The 18,607-nt window shown below is 43.5% G+C and overlaps 1 protein-coding gene across 3 annotated transcripts in view; it reads left to right on the top strand.

Moving 5' to 3' along the window:
- HDDC2 (HD domain containing 2) overlaps positions 1-18,607 on the top strand; it is a 152,463-nt gene that overhangs the window by 120,556 nt on the left and 13,300 nt on the right. Inside the window, exon 6 of one of the 3 annotated variants that reach the window (XR_011203733.1) lies at positions 7,595-7,765. The exons of the other annotated variants lie outside the window; for them this stretch is intronic. The gene's annotated coding sequence lies outside the window, so the exon portion shown is untranslated. The remainder of the gene's footprint in view (positions 1-7,594; positions 7,766-18,607) is intronic. 3 annotated transcript variants of the gene reach the window in all.

Here is an 18,607-nt window from a genome sequence, read left to right as displayed (position 1 = left end):
TTAGAATAATGAGAGCCTGCGCGACATGGCGCCGCCAACGTTTGGTCAGGCTCTAATTTTCGGGTCCTCCAGAGTATCTCTGTCTCATTATATACAATGACGCCTCAATACCGTATACGGAGACGTCCGTGGTACTGAGGATTCTTCCACTCCAACCACTTAGGTTATCCTACTTGAGGTTGGAGGTTGTTCAGGCTTGAACTTTAAAAGGAAAAACCCCATTTGGTGTGCCTTCTCTGAACATATAGTCTGTCTATGATGGCGAATCCATAGCAGATAAAAATAGCAGTTATTATGAGAAACTCTTGACTGCACATTTACTAGCAAATGGCCTAATGGCCCGGAGGGGTCCAGTCACATTTGTGGTGGACACCCATCCAGCTTATAGAACACAACTCTTCTATTCTTGGGTCACATTTCCAGCAGTTGATGGTAACACAAATACATTTCATCATTATACACTTGTAAACGCACCTGGACAATACAGGGCATATGCATATCTAGAAATACCATTAGGTTATCAAGAACATAATAATTGGCTTGATGGCGCCCTACCCCACACAATTTTACCAATAAGGTTAGGTCCTCTAAGTAATGATGGTCCTACCTGGCCTTTATTGGCCATTTATACACCACATCCTGCAGTTGCAAATTTAGCAGTAGCCGAGGTTCGTCGCTTATATACAGAGTTAACACCGATATATAGACGATTAGTACAATTTGTAATGCAAACATTAAATACAAACCCAGCACGGAGGCAGTATTTCCCCATACGGGACCTCAGGATAAACATGGAATACTAACAATGTGCTTCCCATTTGGGGTGGTCCCTACAGTGGATAACTGTAATACCTGGGGCACTGTATTTGCCACGCTCTATACAACTGCACAGGGTACACCGACACTGGCCAATTTACCGGAGGTGTTGAAACAAATTCAAGATGAATACGGAGCTGCCCAGCCCTGGATTTGGGGATGCAATTGATGGGCAATTTTGCCACGGTATCCTCAATTATTTTAAGTAATCTTAAAGGGGAATAGGTCGCACTGGCTCTGCGCATGCAGCTCCGTGACGTTCCTCAACAGGATCAGGAACGCGAGCTGCCCAAGATTATCGCAGAGACCTATTCTAGCATTGGTCGAGATAGTTTAGGGGCCAGACCATCTAAACCACAATTTCAGGGCATATCTAATAAAGATTTTCCCAAGCAAACTCCTGAGGGTAATAAGAAACGCTGGGATAAAAAACAACAAACTCCTAAAAAAGAGAGGGGAGAATCTCCACGTATGGAGACCCCACAGAATAGATATAATCTCAGAAATAGAGATAATATAAAAACGCCTGATATAGATATCAGTATACTGATACACGCCCATCTCGTTCCTTTCAGGACTCATCGGAAAAATGAAGTGAGAGAGATGGGCGATCAGAGCGAAGAACAGAGTACGTGAAACCAATACAGGAATCACAACGCTCATTGGAGGTTTCTGTTAAAAAGGAAGAGAAACCTGCCCAACAAAAACCACAATTTAAAAAGAAAAAGGTGGCAGCTGTCGCAGTTCGACATGGCACACAGGAAGAGGGTCCTCTTGAAGAGCAAGAAGTGGGCACTAGGATTGCTAGACAGCGCGGCAGAGGTCACAATAGTTCACCGGAGTCTTCTAGAGCATCTGGAGGTGAAAGCAACTGATGACTTTATACAAGTAGAAACTGCGGACATGCGTGTCTCCACGCCCGATAGGGTGTATAAAGTAACGCTACAGTTAGGAGACATTGAGCGCATAATAGACGCAATCTTTTTGGATCACGTACTAAACATATATGATGTTTTGTTGGCCAAACAGGATTGTCCACCTGAATTTGTCCGTACATGCCCACATGGAGAAGACGTCATTAAACATTCTTCTCGCCCCTTGTTCCAGAGGAACTCGCTGAATCCTATGCCATTGATTGGGCTTTGGCACAGGCACCCTTGTTATATCGCAATCATGTAGGATGGGATAAAGAATCCCCCTACCACGTAATTCCTATAAAAACTCAACCCCAACCACAACCTCAGTATCCAATAAAACATGACGCAAAGGCACCTGTGAGGGAAATACTCACTAAATTTTTATACCAGGCGTAATTTAACCCTGTGTCTCTGCAATGAATAATCCATTGTTCCCAGTAGCTAAACCAGACCATTCATATGGAATAGTCTTAGACTACAGACACTTAAACAGTCATACACGCACATATGCCATACAAAACTCACATAGCACAGCACTAATGAACAATATAGTGCGTATAAAAATACAAAACACTGGACATTTCCAATAGTTTCTTCTGCCAGAATATAGCGCCTGAGAGTAGAGACTTAACAAGTTTCAGTGCACTAGGCTCCCAGAAAAATTCTGTAGTTTACCTCAGGGGTATAAGAACAGCCCAGGACTGTTCGCAGCTCGTGTGACAGCAATTTTGCACAAGATTGACCCTGAAGCATTGTCCTATGTAGATGATATTTATCTGACGGATGATGAATTGCTACAACATTTAAGACCAGTAGCCCGCATTGTCGTAGGATTTGCTTAATTTGGCTACAAATTCAATTTCTAAAAAACAAAATTTGCCTTCATCAGCGTCCTGTTTCTGGGATATGAGCTGTCAAGTGAAGGAAAGAGCCTAGCGCCACAATTCTTAGAAAAATGTGCACAGCTACAACCACCAAATATGATTAAAAAAAAATCCAATCTCTATTGGGTTTCCTACATTTTGGCAGAACTCACATTCCAGATTATGCTACACGCATAAAACCGTTAAATGATCTGACACGTCCTGATTTTTCAAGCAAATTCTGGACAATTGAACATACACGCATTCTTAGAGAATTGCAGACAGACATGCTTGCAGCACAACATTTACACAACAAAACACATTTGGTAATCAGAGTAATAGCTGGTGCCATCGGTTTCACCTATGTGACATTTAATGAAGGTGAGACAGTCCAGATTGCATACAAATCACACTTGTATTCAGCGGCAGAACAACGCTTTGCTCCCACTGAGAAAATACTCACTGCTGTACAAATGGCTGTCATTAAAGAATGACCCCTAGCCCACGGAAAACACGTTATTGTCGTTTCTCTAATCCCAGCCCTGGAGGCTGGTACAAAAGCCAGCGTTCCAAACGCAAAAGCATTACATCCACACTGGATACAATGGGCCACGTTTTTAACAGCCACGGATGTAGACTACATTTTTGACCCAAAATTACAAACTCAAGAATTTTTGCAGTATGAACTAGAATACCCGGTTCCAGCAAATACATTGCCTATCAAACAGTATCATAGTCATGTACACCGATGGCTCAGCGCAACCTGCAATTGGAACAAAACACCAATATTCTGCTGCTTGCGCTGTCGTAAGCGGCTACATGGAGGACAATACATTTTGTCCCCTACATACATTTACGGAAACCCTAGGGGATTGCACATCACCATTGGCAGAGCTAAAAGCGCTGTTGATGGCATTGGAACATACGGATCCTGCACAGCGCACGCTGATTGTTTGTGATTCATATTATTGTGTCCAGTCCTTCAATGAATATCTGCATTACTGGCGCCAGCATGGGTTCAGAGATTCTAAAGGCAACACCATTAAACACAGACTTCTGTGGGGGGAAAGTAGCAGATCTGAAAGAGACGCTACCAAATGTCCATGTTGTACATACAGTTGGACACCAGCGCGTTGGGATACACGTTGCTGGAAATACATTGGCTGATGAAGCCGCAAAGTTAGCAGTGGCTGTGGCTGCTGTAGCTGCAGTGACTTGTTTGAGTTCAAAACCGGACGCAGACATATGGGCTGCCGTGACAGCTAAGGCTGATGGTACGCCATATCCAAAAGGGTTTCCTGACAAATATTCCTACCAAATGGGAGGTATGCTGAACACTGAGGTTAAGATACCAGGCGTAGGGGTACAAGATATTCCCAACAGAGATATAAGATCACAATTAATTAAAGCAGTGCATGCAGGGGTAGCATCTGCCCAACTTGCTGATGTAGCGTCTACAATTTCAATCTTACAAGCCCGTTATTGGTGTCCAGGTCTCTACAAAGAGACCAAGCAGTATGTCCTTTGCTGTGACATCTGCCAACAAATCAAAGTTTCAACTGCCAAACGCCCACTGCCGACACCCCTCTTGATTTCAAACAAACCATTACAATGTGTGTACAATGTGTGTACTTGGACCATTGTGGTCCCCTAACACCGGATAGTGCATATAGTATATATTAGTCGCTGTTGATTCTTGCTCCAGATTTTTATGGTTGTGGCCACAACGCTCGGCGACGCTCGGACTGTTATTAAACATTTCCAAGTCTTTATCGTTACATATGCGGTTGCAGCTTTCCACTCGGACCAGGGCCCTGCTTTCGCCTCAAGGGCATTCAGGGACTCCATGGCTTAGTTGGGGGTCCAACTCCAGTACTTGTGTCTATTTCATCCAGAGGGAAATAGTGTTGTGGAGCGATTAAACCGTGATTTAAAGCAATCCTTTATAGCCAACGTCTTAGTACGGGTCGTAGTTGGCTTAATCACCTGTATGGAGTTCAGAGAGCACTTAATAATCTGCCTAGAAGGTCCCTGGGGGGGTCATACTTCATATGTGTGCCTGTTCGGAGCTCGAATGTTTGTTCCAGATCTTGATGGTCCTGGCGTGGAGGCTGCAGAAACACTTTTTGACATACATGAACTTGTCACTGTCTTACAGGGATTACAACAGTTCTGTGATGATAATTCTTCCGTCAGTGCTGCCTCCACAGGAATCAAGGATGTACCTGTAACACCTACTGGCTTGATTCCCAGAGTCTGGGATCTGGTACTTGAAAAAGTCGCTGGGAAAAAGGAATTTGGCCCTTCGTATCAAGCACCAGTCCCAGTATTGGGGAAACACACAATTCCAGAACCGTTGGCAGGTGCCAAAGAAAATCGTTTTGTCTCCATCAACAGTGTCAAACTACACCATGTGGCCGATCCTGCACAGCAGACCAAGAGGAACATCCAGTAGTTCCCGAATCCCTTTCACTACTGGTCAAGAAGTCCCTCTACAAGTTGTTAACAGCAACCCTGACACGGCTCCGAACTTGGGGAGGGTGGAAAATGATCTTGCTTTATTTCCACTAACATCGAACAATACAGAAATGATTGACCGATTTGACTCAACTTCAACACAAACGGATGTTGCTATTTATTGTGTACACCACAGGAAACACCAACTCCACCAATGACCACAGCTCCAGCTTTTGCACAAATTGCTTCTTGATATTTTGCCGACTTCAGTGATGACGTCTCAGACTCATTCGCCTCTTCGACACCTGAATTGTCAAAAACACATAAGCTAATGAACTGGCTTAAAAAAACATATTTTATTTTTCTATGGAACTATCTGTGGCTTTCCTTGACTGTCCTAGCATTCCTACTTTGGATTGGTTTTGTTATTACTTTTTTCTTGTTAATACATGGTCATTTTCTCCCTGAAAAATCCACAGTTGAATTGGTGGAGGAGGTCTCAAAACCACATTTTTCATCAGACAAGGGCCGAAGAGACTTATCCTTTGTGAACATTTACGCAGTACCAATTCCTGATGGGATTGTTTGGGATAAAGTAATATTTTATATATACGGTCCCATGGAAGTTCAAATACCATATGTGTTCAAACTATCAATGAACGATATAATAATACCAGGCATTGTTTCTGATGATTGGGATGTGAAAACAGTTGAATCTATGATGACTGAATTGTAGTATTACACTGTATTTGAAAACGAAGATGTTTATCAATCTAAAGAAAATTTGATTTTCTTTAATTACTATGGGCACCATTTCATACACAGAGCGAGCAGCCCGAAAACTATGTTTAATTTTACACAATGGGAACATTGTCCGACTCCACCACAAGGGAGTTCCAAAACATATTGTGAAAAGTTTACATATTTTTCTGGGCACAATGTAAGAAATGCTGAATCGTATTATTTTAAATTGCCACATACTAAAGATATACATATACTATTGACAAATACGAAATGTATATATTCGGAATCCTTTGTTTCCCGGTTGTCTATAGAAGGCTATGAATATTGGCTGAAGTCAATTGACTTAGAAAGTGTTTGGGGAATTAGACATTGACAAATTAGGGGAAAGGAAGCTTTATTTAGAGCATGCCTGATACCTGTACAAATTATATTCTTAAATGAAACAGTACAACAAACAAGTTGTTTAGGCTTAGCTAAGATTAAAGAATTAAACATTCCCAGTATACCTGCCCCTGCAAAGTTTTATAAATGGCAAAAATATACAAATGCAACTGAAGATCAGCTTGACGAATGGGTCCAGAATGGTACATTTAATGTGTCACTTACACGTCCTGGCGGGTGGTTATTGTGACCAATAGATACCAACGGGTGTCATTAACGTTTTATTAACTCCTTGGGGGGGTTTTAGAACTAGTAGGCCGGACCCTCGCTATATATTATCCGAACATGCGGGTATAGTTACAACATATAGTGTAGGGAAACTATGCCAGCAATGGTTAAGATGCGGTTAGAGAACACCTCCGTCTTCTGTCTAATAATACTGACTTGCAGGACTTCCTGTTAGGCCCCAGGTAACACCACAGAAAGCGTTTCTTATATGAAGTATATAATGAAATTTGGAAGCTTTCCCAACAAGAAGCATCTGCCCGGTTAAGGCAAATAGACCAGGAAAATCTGAAAAAGGCATTAGCTGTTGTGGATAATGAGATTAATACCTTGTCCAACCGGATATACACTTTAAATAACATCATCTCTTCTGCTATAGACATCATACAAACAGATATGTCTTCTTCACACCATGGACGGAGTCAGCTAAGGTCCATTATGCAGTTGGGTTGGACACTTCAAACATTGAAGGCGGGTCGCATTCCCTGGCAGCATGTCAGTGCGGGGGAGATATTTTCTTCCTTTAATTTAACGCAACAACTACTAACGGCTATAAAAGAAGCGACTTATGTCATGCTAAATATCGAGAAGTTAGAAAAGTTGTCTTTTACTGTGGCTGAAATACCAGCTGAAATACCATCTGCTGAGTGGCTAATACATGGGGTCATCAATCTGCCTATTTCTACACTACAATTCACCTCTTGTTTAAAACACATTCCGGTAGGCAGATATAAAAGGCTGGGAGATAGTTACATTCATGAGGTGTGGGAGCTTCCCTTCTCGTAGAAATGTCTCAATGGCATGAAAGAAGTCTTTCTTAGTGGTAGTGAATGCGAGACTTCAGTCAGCCATTCGATGTTTTGTAAACAGCTGTCCTTGCATGGGGTGTGTAACGCTTCTGCAGCAAACTCAGCTTGTTATCTGAAGGGAGTTCCAGTCCTGTTGATTAGACCTATGTTCCAGGTGCTTTCAAACAGCAGCTACGTCCTCCTCTATGGTGAAGACTGTTGTGGGATGCGAGCCGGAATAGTTTGTCGTTTTGGTCTCTAAGGTCTTTACATGCGGGAACGTACTTACCCACCCCCAGATAAATACGCAGTTGGTATAGAGGTGGCTGTCTCTGTGTTGCAGACCCCCTTCCTGCTGAAGTTGATGCAGAAGCAGCCGCATGGTGCAAACCGGATGACGAGACTTACTTGGGAGAAGTGTCTGCATGACCCTCCCCGTGCCCATGATGGTTTCCGCGGTGTGAGGAACCTCGGGACGGGTCAGAGGATTCGAACCATATGCTCTAATACTGTGGTGAGTGAGGGCTGAGCGGGTTGGAAGGTGTTCATGGCCGCTACATGCATAACAGTATAGCAGCAGAAAAAGCATTATAGGCATCAGCATGTCCACCAACGTGCTGCCCAAACATGAAATGGCTGCAGAAAAGTTGTTTGACAATGCACTGAGTACAAGTAATATTGATCAACCAAGCACATCTACTCCTGGAATGGGAATCAATTACATTAAAGTGAAATTACTACAACTGGAAAAACAAACGATGAGTGAACAGGCAAAGTGGTGGGAAAGGAAGTCTATATTGAAATATTTGGAGGTTGGACGAATACCTTGAGGCCTGAAAATCCTTATAGCTTCATGTTATGAGAACCCATATCCATTAATGATGCAGGAATGGGCAGAAAGCAATGTAGAAGCCTCAAGACGTTTGATGCAAATCATTGTTAAATGTGCTAAAATTGATCGCAGTGAATTGCAGAAGAGGATTGATGAGCTTGAAAGTGAAATAAATGTAGATATGCAACAAAGCAGGAAGATATAATTAAAGCAAGCAAGGCTCAAAAATTCCACTGTGACAAAGTCGATTGCGAGCAGAGGCAAATATTTACATTTGTGAAACGTTTAGACACATTACGAAGACAAGAGTAGCAGAAGACAATAGAGCTGTTCAGCATACCAGGTTCAGTTAAAGAGGCTCAGATCTGAGTTTGAGTCTGACACAGAAGGAAGGAAGGATTCGAACTGGCATATCTGGAGTAATTATTAAAACCGACACTTGCAGATGAGGTAAATATTTTTTTAATGGCAGAACAGACATTAATTGCTTTGGCCGTGGAATCAGAGGTCAAGGCCCGACAGAGGAGAAACAAAAGACGAAGAGAGCACCGAAAAAGACATCGAAAGAACAAAAGTACAGATAGAGACCAAATGGAAGAGAAAATGAAGGTGGATAAAGTTAAGAGTGGTCAACCTTGCAGAGGTTGTACTGCCCAAAGCAGATGAACAGATTATTTCATTGGGATTAATAAACTGCTCTGAAAGCTCCCTTAATTACTGTCGGACGAGGATTAACATTTTCAAATTCAGGAAACTTAAATTAGCCAAATAACATCTTCAAAAACAAGAGGGTCGTAGAGTACCATCTAGAAAGGATGAGAATAAGAATCCGGGTGATCTTCTGGTATATGATTTACAATTGATGGTAGAGCTTCAAGAACTGAAGAATAAAACTATTGGTATAACGGAAGAGGTTCCTGACAGCAAATGATCGAGTAACGTAATTTGGATGTGTATGTTGAAGCAGCAACTCCATTTAAGCCTGTGTCTACAATTATACCAGGGACAACCAAGGATTCAATTGATTCATTCAGGGAATGCGTGGTAGAAGATGTTAAAAAGCTATTTATATCTGCAGCTAAAGATAGGAGGATACAAAAATAATTACCACCAAAGAAGCTACTTGAACCAGATGAAGAAATTGCAGTCCAATAAGCAAATAGTTATGAGAAACTCTGACGGGGGGTTATATAGTTATATGGCCTCCATATATGTACCTGTAAGAGGCTTATAGCCAATTGAATGACTTGTGTTGCTATAGTAAAAGTTACAGAGAGACTATGAGTCAAACTAAAATTTAATATCAGGCAGGGCTGATTGGGGAAATATGGGTTTACTCAATCAAGACGAATTTCTCTATTTAGGAAATGACCACCCAAGAATGCTGGTTCTTTACTGTATTCCAAAGATCCATACAAATGTGTGCAATCACCTGGGAGACCGATTATCTTGGGGAATCGCAGCCTCTTGGAAAATACATCTAAATATGTGGACTATTACATGCAGGAACATGCGCAGAACCTTCCCTCTGTCATTAAAGATGCAGGATATTTTCTGAAAAGAATTTAGGATATTCCTTGGAGTAATGAATATCTTCTAATGATATTGGATGTGTCTTCATTGTATACTAATACTCAGCATCAGAATGGCCTTTGGGCGGTTAAACATTTTTTTATTAACATACTGTAATGGTACTTACCATGATCCAGTGGTGTTTGGAGAATTTATTTCCTTTTTAATAGGGAGATCTTCAGGCAAGTGTGTGGGACTGCGATGGGCACATGTTGCGCCCCAGCTACGCTTGTTTGCGTATGTGTTGGTGGGAGGAACAGGAGCTCATCAAGGACCACAGTGGTAGCTGGGGGGGATCACATAATTTCTTGGCTGAGGTTTGTAGACAATGTATTTGTGATATGGAAAGACAGTAAGAAGTTTTTTTTGTGAAAGAGATCAATGAGAATGATCTCAGTTTGCATTTCACAAGTCATCAGTGATGTATGCGTGACATTTTTTAATCTGCAAGTATTTGTATTCCAAGGCAGACTGCAAACGAAGATATTTAGAAAGCCTACTCTGGATAATGCTATTCTTCATGCTAGTAGCTTCCACCCAACCCATACTAAATCCAGCATCCCTTATGGTGAATTGTTAAGATGTAAAAGAATTAGCAGCACCATATGGGATTGGATCACAAGTAAGGATCAGCTATTAAACAGATTTGTACACTATTGCTATTCTGGAGAGTTACTAGCTAAGCCAGTAGTATCAGTAGAATAAAAGAGCAATGAATCTATACTTTTCACCCAAAAAAAGACTGCAAGAGACCAAAGCGCTGATTAGATTTAGAACAACATTTAGTATTAAAGTGAAAGAGTGTAGGAAGTTGGCTCTGTATGTGCTATTTCAAAGTAAGGAATAGCATGCACAGAGTCCAAGGGTTCCCCTTAGAGGTAAGATAGTGGCAAAAAGAGATAATACTAATGCTCTATTTTGTGGTAGTGTGGTCGAGCAGTAGGCTTATCCAAGGAGTAGTGTTAAGCATTTGTTGTACATACACATAGACAATAAATGAGGTACACACACTCAGAGACAAATCCAGCCAATAGGTTTTTATATAGAAAAATATATTTTCTTAGTTTATTTTAAGAACCACAGGTTCAAATTCTACATGTAATATCTCATTCGAAAGGTATTGCAGGTAAGTACTTTAGGAACTTCAAATCATCAAAATTGCATGTATACTTTTCAAGTTATTCACAAATAGCTGTTTTAAAAGTGGACACTTAGTGCAATTTTCACAGTTCCTAGGGGAGGTAAGTATTTGTTAGGTTAACCAGGTAAGTAAGACACTTACAGGGCTCAGTTCTTGGTCCAAGGTAGCCCACCGTTGGGGGTTCCGAGCAACCCCAAAGTCACCACACCAGCAGCTCAGGGCCGGTCAGGTGCAGAGTTCAAAGTGGTGCCCAAAACACATAGGCTAGAATGGAGAGAAGGGGGTGCCCCGGTTCCGGTCTGCTTGCAGGTAAGTACCCGCGTCTTCGGAGGGCAGACCAGGGGGGTTTTGTAGGGCACCGGGGGGGGACACAAGCCCACACAGAAATTTCACCCTCAGCGGCGCGGGGGCGGCCGGGTGCAGTGTAGAAACAAGCGTCGGGTTCGCAATGTTAGTCTATGAGAGATCTCGGGATCTCTTCAGCGCTGCAGGCAGGAAAGGGGGGGATTCCTCGGGGAAACCTCCACTTGGGCAAGGGAGAGGGACTCCTGGGGGTCACTTCTCCAGTGAAAATCCGGTCCTTCAGGTCCTGGGGGCTGCGGGTGCAGGGTCTCTCCCAGGCGTCGGGACTTTAGGTTCAAAGAGTCGCGGTCAGGGGAAACCTCGGGATTCCCTCTGCAGGCGGCGCTGTGGGGGCTCAGGGGGGACAGGTTTTGGTACTCACAGTATCAGAGTAGTCCTGGGGTCCCTCCTGAGGTGTTGGATCGCCACCAGCCGAGTCGGGGTCGCCGGGTGCAGTGTTGCAAGTCTCACGCTTCTTGCGGGGAGCTTGCAGGGATCTTTAAAGCTGCTGGAAACAAAGTTGCAGCTTTTCTTGGAGCAGGTCCGCTGTCCTCGGGAGTTTCTTGTCTTTTCGAAGCAGGGGCAGTCCTCAGAGGATGTCGAGGTCGCTGGTCCCTTTGGAAGGCGTCGCTGGAGCAGGATCTTTGGAAGGCAGGAGACAGGCCGGTGAGTTTCTGGAGCCAAGGCAGTTGTCGTCTTCTGGTCTTCCGCTGCAGGGGTTTTCAGCTAGGCAGTCCTTCTTCTTGTAGTTGCAGGAATCTGATTTTCTAGGGTTCAGGGTAGCCCTTAAATACTAAATTTAAGGGCGTGTTTAGGTCTGGGGGGTTAGTAGCCAATGGCTACTAGCCCTGAGGGTGGGTACACCCTCTTTGTGCCTCCTCCCAAGGGGAGGGGGTCACAATCCTAACCCTATTGGGGGAATCCTCCATCGGCAAGATGGAGGATTTCTAAAAGTTAGAGTCACTTCAGCTCAGGACACCTTAGGGGCTGTCCTGACTGGCCAGTGACTCCTCCTTGTTTTTCTCATTATTTTCTCCGGCCTTGCCGCCAAAAGTGGGGCCTGGCCGGAGGGGGCGGGCAACTCCACTAGCTGGAGTGTCCTGCTGGGTTGGCACAAAGGAGGTGAGCCTTTGAGGCTCACCGCCAGGTGTGACAATTCCTGCCTGGGGGAGGTGTTAGCATCTCCACCCAGTGCAGGCTTTGTTACTGGCCTCAGAGTAACAAAGGCACTCTCCCCATGGGGCCAGCAACATGTCTCGGTTTGTGGCAGGCTGCTAAAACTAGTCAGCCTACACAGATAGTCGGTTAAGTTTCAGGGGGCACCTCTAAGGTGCCCTCTGGGGTGTATTTTACAATAAAATGTACACTGGCATCAGTGTGCATTTATTGTGCTGAGAAGTTTGATACCAAACTTCCCAGTTTTCAGTGTAGCCATTATGGTGCTGTGGAGTTCGTGTTTGACAGACTCCCAGACCATATACTCTTATGGCTACCCTGCACTTACAATGTCTAAGGTTTTGTTTAGACACTGTAGGGGTACTATGCTCATGCACTGGTACCCTCACCTATGGTATAGTGCACCCTGCCTTAGGGCTGTAAGGCCTGCTAGAGGGGTGTCTTACCTATACTGCATAGGCAGTGAGAGGCTGGCATGGCACCCTGAGGGGAGTGCCATGTCGACTTACTCGTTTTGTCCTCACTAGCACACACAAGCTGGCAAGCAGAGTGTCTGTGCTGAGTGAGAGGTCTCCAGGGTGGCATAAGACATGCTGCAGCCCTTAGAGACCTTCCTTGGCATCAGGGCCCTTGGTACTAGAAGTACCAGTTACAAGGGACTTATCTGGATGCCAGGGTCTGTCAATTGTGGATACAAAAGTACAGGTTAGGGAAAGAACACTGGTGCTGGGGCCTGGTTAGCAGGCCTCAGCACACTTTCAATTGTAAACATAGCATCAGCAAAGGCAAAAAGTCAGGGGGCAACCATGCCAAGGAGGCATTTCCTTACAAAGAGCTAAGAGTGATACTCAGAAAACACTGGTACCTGGTTAAGGGAGACCTTGTATTAGGAATAGCTTGTCCAAATGTCCTACTCATTGCATTTCACTGAGCATTTTCTATGAAAGATGCCCTGGTTAGTAGTAGTCACAAAAAGCGAGAAAACAAGAATTTGTTTCATTAAAGGTAATGGGTTTAAAAATGCCACAAATGCAAAACTTGTAGCATCGAGGTCAACATGATAGAATACCATACACCCTTTGTTAGGAAACCAGTACTGATAACAGGTCCTTATAATTGCAAAACAAGTTATGTTGTATATGTTTTGCAGTGTTAATGTGGCCTCCATTATGTGGGGAGTACAATTGTACAGGTCCATAAAAGATTGCTACAGCATGTGTGCTGTGAAGAACAAGGATTGGTCTTATCCGCTAGCCAGACACGTCTATGAATGTCATAACTACTAAATAAAAAGTCTAAGTTGTTTTGTTATTGATACAGTTCCTGCACAGATCAGAGGTGGCAATCGGGAGCACTTTTTAAGACAATCCAAAAGTAAATGTACAATTAATCTGCATTCAAAATCTCCAAAAGGCCTCAATATTGAGGATGAACAGTTCACTTTTCTGTAAATTAGGACATTAGCCAGTTAAAATCAGAGGGTGGCTCAGAGTGATCCAGTGAAATTTCAGTTGTGTCGAGTATTGATACTTATAAGAAATGGTGTCCGGAATATATTGTCCACTTATGATTTCAGTCATCCACCAAATGGATTTACTTTATTGCTATGAAATGTATTGTTTTTGGTCAAAAGGGTATTCTTCATTGTATGTATTAGATAATGTTTCTTTGGAGTTTTATTGGATTACCAGTCAGTATACATAGGTTTCCCCAATAGAACATTTTTTATGTAAGATTTGTTGGGATTTGAAGGGACCTGGAAATATATACCTGCAAGAGACTTCAGAGGTTAGGTTTGAAATTTGTGAATATGCCTCAACGTGTAACAGGTGAATGTGGAATTAGCCATTGTATGAGTTTAACATAGCTGGAATAAGTGATCTAAAATTGGATATAGTATATACCAACAAGGTGTTTCTATACAAGAATAAAAATTTTACCGATGAATCAGCATGTGTAGAAGAGTGTGTGGTAGGTTCAAATTGCCCACTTGGGCTTGATTTTGTATTAAGAATCCAGTGTGTATATCATTTAATTACAAAGTTGAATCGTGTTTATTCTGGTTATGTGCTGTTTCCACTTTTACAGGTGATTGGCAGTGTGAATACAGACCTCTTGAGTTTGCGTGATTATCAGCTACGAAATTTAAAGTGCAGCTGTGTTCAAAATCCCAATTTCTGTGATTCAGTATGTTTTATTGCATGTTGAATATGGTAACAAGAACAGTGACAAATTAAGGTGATTGCAAACATTATAGAATGTTGGCTATGGACATTGTTACATAAGCTGTATTTAAATGCTCTGAATATGGCACCATGCGTATGTGAACAAGACCATTAGCGTGGCTGAAACGTGCCTTGGTGGTGAATTTTGAGATACAATAAATAAGCACGTTTATGAACTGAAGTTGATCGCTGCCTGGTCTTTGAAAACTTTGCTCAATACAGGCAAATACTATATATATGTGTGTGTATATATATATATATATATATATATATATATATATATATATATATATATATATATGTTCGATGGCATGTGTAGCTGCAGATACACATGCTGTGCACATCCCGCCATCTGGTGTTGGGCTCGGAGTGTTACAAGTTGTTTTTCTTCGAAGAAGTCTTTTCGAGTCACGAGACCGAGGGACTCCTCCCATTTCAGCTCCATTGCGCATGGGCGTCGACTCCATCTTAGATTGTTTTCTTTCCGCCATCGGGTTCGGACGTGTTCCTTTTCGCTCCGTGTTTCGGGTCGGAAAGTTAGTTAGAATCTCGGAAAAATCGTCGGTATTGTTTGCGTTCAGTATCGGGTTAGTTACAACAGATCGACACCGACTTTTGAAGAGCTCCGGTGGCCCTTCGGGGTTTTTTCGATCCCCCGTCAGGGCCTGGTCGGCCCGGCCACGTGTCTCTTCAAGGCTGATGGAACGGACCCCATTCCGCTTCGGCCCAAAATGCCATAACAAGTATCCATATACAGATCAGCATCTGGTCTGTAACTTGTGTTTGTCGCCGGAACACAAGGAAGATACTTGTGAAGCCTGTCGAGCGTTTCGGTCCAGGAAGACAGTAAGAGACCGCAGAGCAAGGAGACTGCAAATGGCGTCGACGCCGACAAGTCAAGAGCTTTTCGAGGAGGAGGAAGAAACATTCTCCATCCAGGAATCGGACTCGGATGAGATCGATCCCGAAGAAACGCCGAAAACCGTGAGTAAGACTTCGAAACACAAAAACCACTAAAGCCCAGGGGACGCCACCGCCAACAGGCCATGGCTTAACCCGAAAAATAGGTGACCGATCATCGGCACCGAAAAAGGGCACGCTGGTGGCGAAGTCATCCGACTCCGGTCGAGATACCGCCACACAGCAATCTCGGGCTCGAGATAGTGGCTCCGAGCAGGTTCGGCACCGAGATAGCGGCACCGAAATGGGTCGGCACAGAGAGACCACGACGCCGAAAGTAAAGAAGGTTTCGTCGGAACCGAAAAAAGCAGCCGGAAAGGTTTCGATACCGAAACATCCGGCCTCGGAACCGAAAACAAGTTCCTACACTGAGGAACAAGGACTGTCCACACAAATGAAGACACATAGATTTGGACAGGAATTGGAAACAATAGAGCCAGACTATACACAAAGAAGGCTCCATATCCAAAAAGAAACAAGGAAGATCAGTACTCTCCCTCCGATTAAAATGAAACGCAAACTTGCCTTTCAAGAAAAAGACAAGCAGCCACAGGCAAAGGTGGCTAAACAAGTAACCCCGCCACCATCTCCACAATGCTCTCCGCAACCATCACCGGTAGCCACTCCACCAATGATGCAATCCCCAACTCATACAGGAATGAGTCAAGATGATCCTGACGCATGGGACCTTTATGACGCACCAGTGTCAGATAATAGTCCTGAATGTTATCCAGCTAGACCGTCGCCACCAGAGGATAGTACAGCCTACGCACAGGTGGTGTCCAGAGCAGCAGCATTTCATAATGTCAGCCTGCATGCTGAGCCCATTGAAGACGGCTTTCTTTTTAACACACTGTCGTCCACACACAGCCAGTATCAAAGTCTTCCTATGCTACCCGGAATGCTAAAACACTCCAAACAAGTGTTTGAAGAGCCTGTAAAAGGAAGGGCCATTACTCCAAGAGTGGAGAAAAAAATATAAACCGCCACCAACAGACCCCGTGTACATCACACAACAGCTAACACCGGACTCAGTTGTAGTAGGGGCAGCGCGCAAAAGAGCGAACTCACATACTTCAGGAGATGCACCACCTCCAGATAAAGAGAGTAGAAAATTTGACGCAGCAGGCAAGAGGGTGGCGGCACAGGCAGCAAACCAGTGGCGTTTTGCCAATTCACAGGCTTTGTTGGCCAGATACGATAGGGCCCATTGGGACGAAATGCAACACTTTATAGAACATTTGCCCAAGGAGTTCCAAAAGAGAGCGCAGCAGGTAGTAGAAGAAGGACAGAGTATCTCCAACAATCAGATACGGTCAGCAATGGATGCTGCAGACACAGCTGCTAGAACTGTCAACACAGCAGTAACAATAAGGAGACATGCATGGCTGCGTACATCAGGATTTAAACCAGAAATACAGCAAGCTGTGCTGAATATGCCATTCAACGGACAGCAGTTGTTTGGGCCGGAGGTGGACACTGCGATCGAAAAACTTAAAAAAGACACTGACACGGCCAAAGCCATGGGCGCACTCTACTCCCCACAGAGCAGAGGCACATTTCGAAAAACACAGTTTAGAGGGGGGTTTCGAGGACAAAGCACAGAACCCACAACCTCACAAACAAGACCCACTTACCAGAGTCAGTATCAGCGGGGAAGGTTTCGGGGACAATATAAAGGGGGACAATTCCAAAAGAATAGAGGAAAGTTCCAAAGTCCCAAAACTCCTCAAAACAAGCAGTGACTTCCAAGTCACACATCCCCAACACATAACATCTGTGGGGGGGAGACTAACCAAGTTTTACAAACATTGGGAGGAAATAACAACAGACACTTGGGTCCTAGCAATTATCCAGCATGGTTATTGCATAGAATTTCTCAAATTCCCTCCAAACGTCCCACCGAAAACACACAATATGTCAAAACAACATATAGATCTTCTAGGACTAAAAGTTCAGGCATTGCTACAAAAAGAAGCAATAGAATTAGTACCAAACCAACAGAAAGGGACAGGAGTTTACTCTCTGTACTTTCTCATACCCAAAAAAGACAAGAGTCTGAGACCTATACTAGATCTCAGAACATTAAATACATACATCAAATCAGATCACTTTCACATGGTGACGTTACAGGACGTAATCCCACTGCTCAAAAAACAAGGCTACATGACAACACTCGACCTAAAGGATGCATATTTCCATATACCGATACATCTTTCACACAGAAAGTACCTAAGGTTTGTATTCCAAGGGGTACATTACCAGTTCAAGGTGTTGCCATTCGGAATAACAACTGCGCCAAGAGTTTTTACAAAATGCCTAGCATTAGTAGCTGCACATATCAGAAGGCAGCAAATACATGTGTTCCCGTACCTAGACGATTGGTTAATCAAAACCAACATGCTAATACGGTGTTCACAACACACGAGGTACGTCATAGAAATCCTCCACAATCTAAGTTTCTCAATCAACTACACAAAGTCACACCTTCTGCCTTGTCAAACACAGCAATACTTAGGGGCGACAATCAACACAGCAAAAGGGATTGCCACTCCAAGCCCACAAAGGGTTCAAGCATTTCACAATGTAATAAAGACCATGTATCCAAAACAAAAGATACAAGTCAAAATGGTGATGAAACTACTAGGCATGATGTCCTCATGCACAGCCATTGTCCCGAACGCAAGGTTTCACATGCGGTCCTTACAACAGTGCCTAGCATCACAATGGTCACAAGCACAGGGTCAACTTCTAGATCTGGTGTTGATAGACCGCCAAACATACACCTCGCTTCAATGGTGGAACAGTATAAATTTAAACCCAGGGCGGCCTTTCCAAGACCCAGTGCCACAATATGTAATAACAACAGATGCCTTCATGATAGGGTGGGGAGCACACCTCAATCAACACAGCATCCAAGGATAATGGGACACTCAGCAAAACAGTTTCACATAAATCACTTAGAACTATTGGCAGTATTTCTAGCGTTAAAAGCATTTCAACCCATAATAACCCACAAACACATTCTTGTCAAAACAGACAACATGACAACAATGTATTACCTAAACAAACAGGGAGGGACACACTCAACACAGTTGTGTCTCCTAG

Source organism: Pleurodeles waltl, chromosome 5 (genome assembly GCF_031143425.1).
Source record: "Pleurodeles waltl isolate 20211129_DDA chromosome 5, aPleWal1.hap1.20221129, whole genome shotgun sequence".
NCBI classification, from domain to species: Eukaryota; Metazoa; Chordata; class Amphibia; order Caudata; family Salamandridae; genus Pleurodeles; species Pleurodeles waltl.
This window is presented reverse-complemented; position numbering and strand designations above follow the sequence as displayed.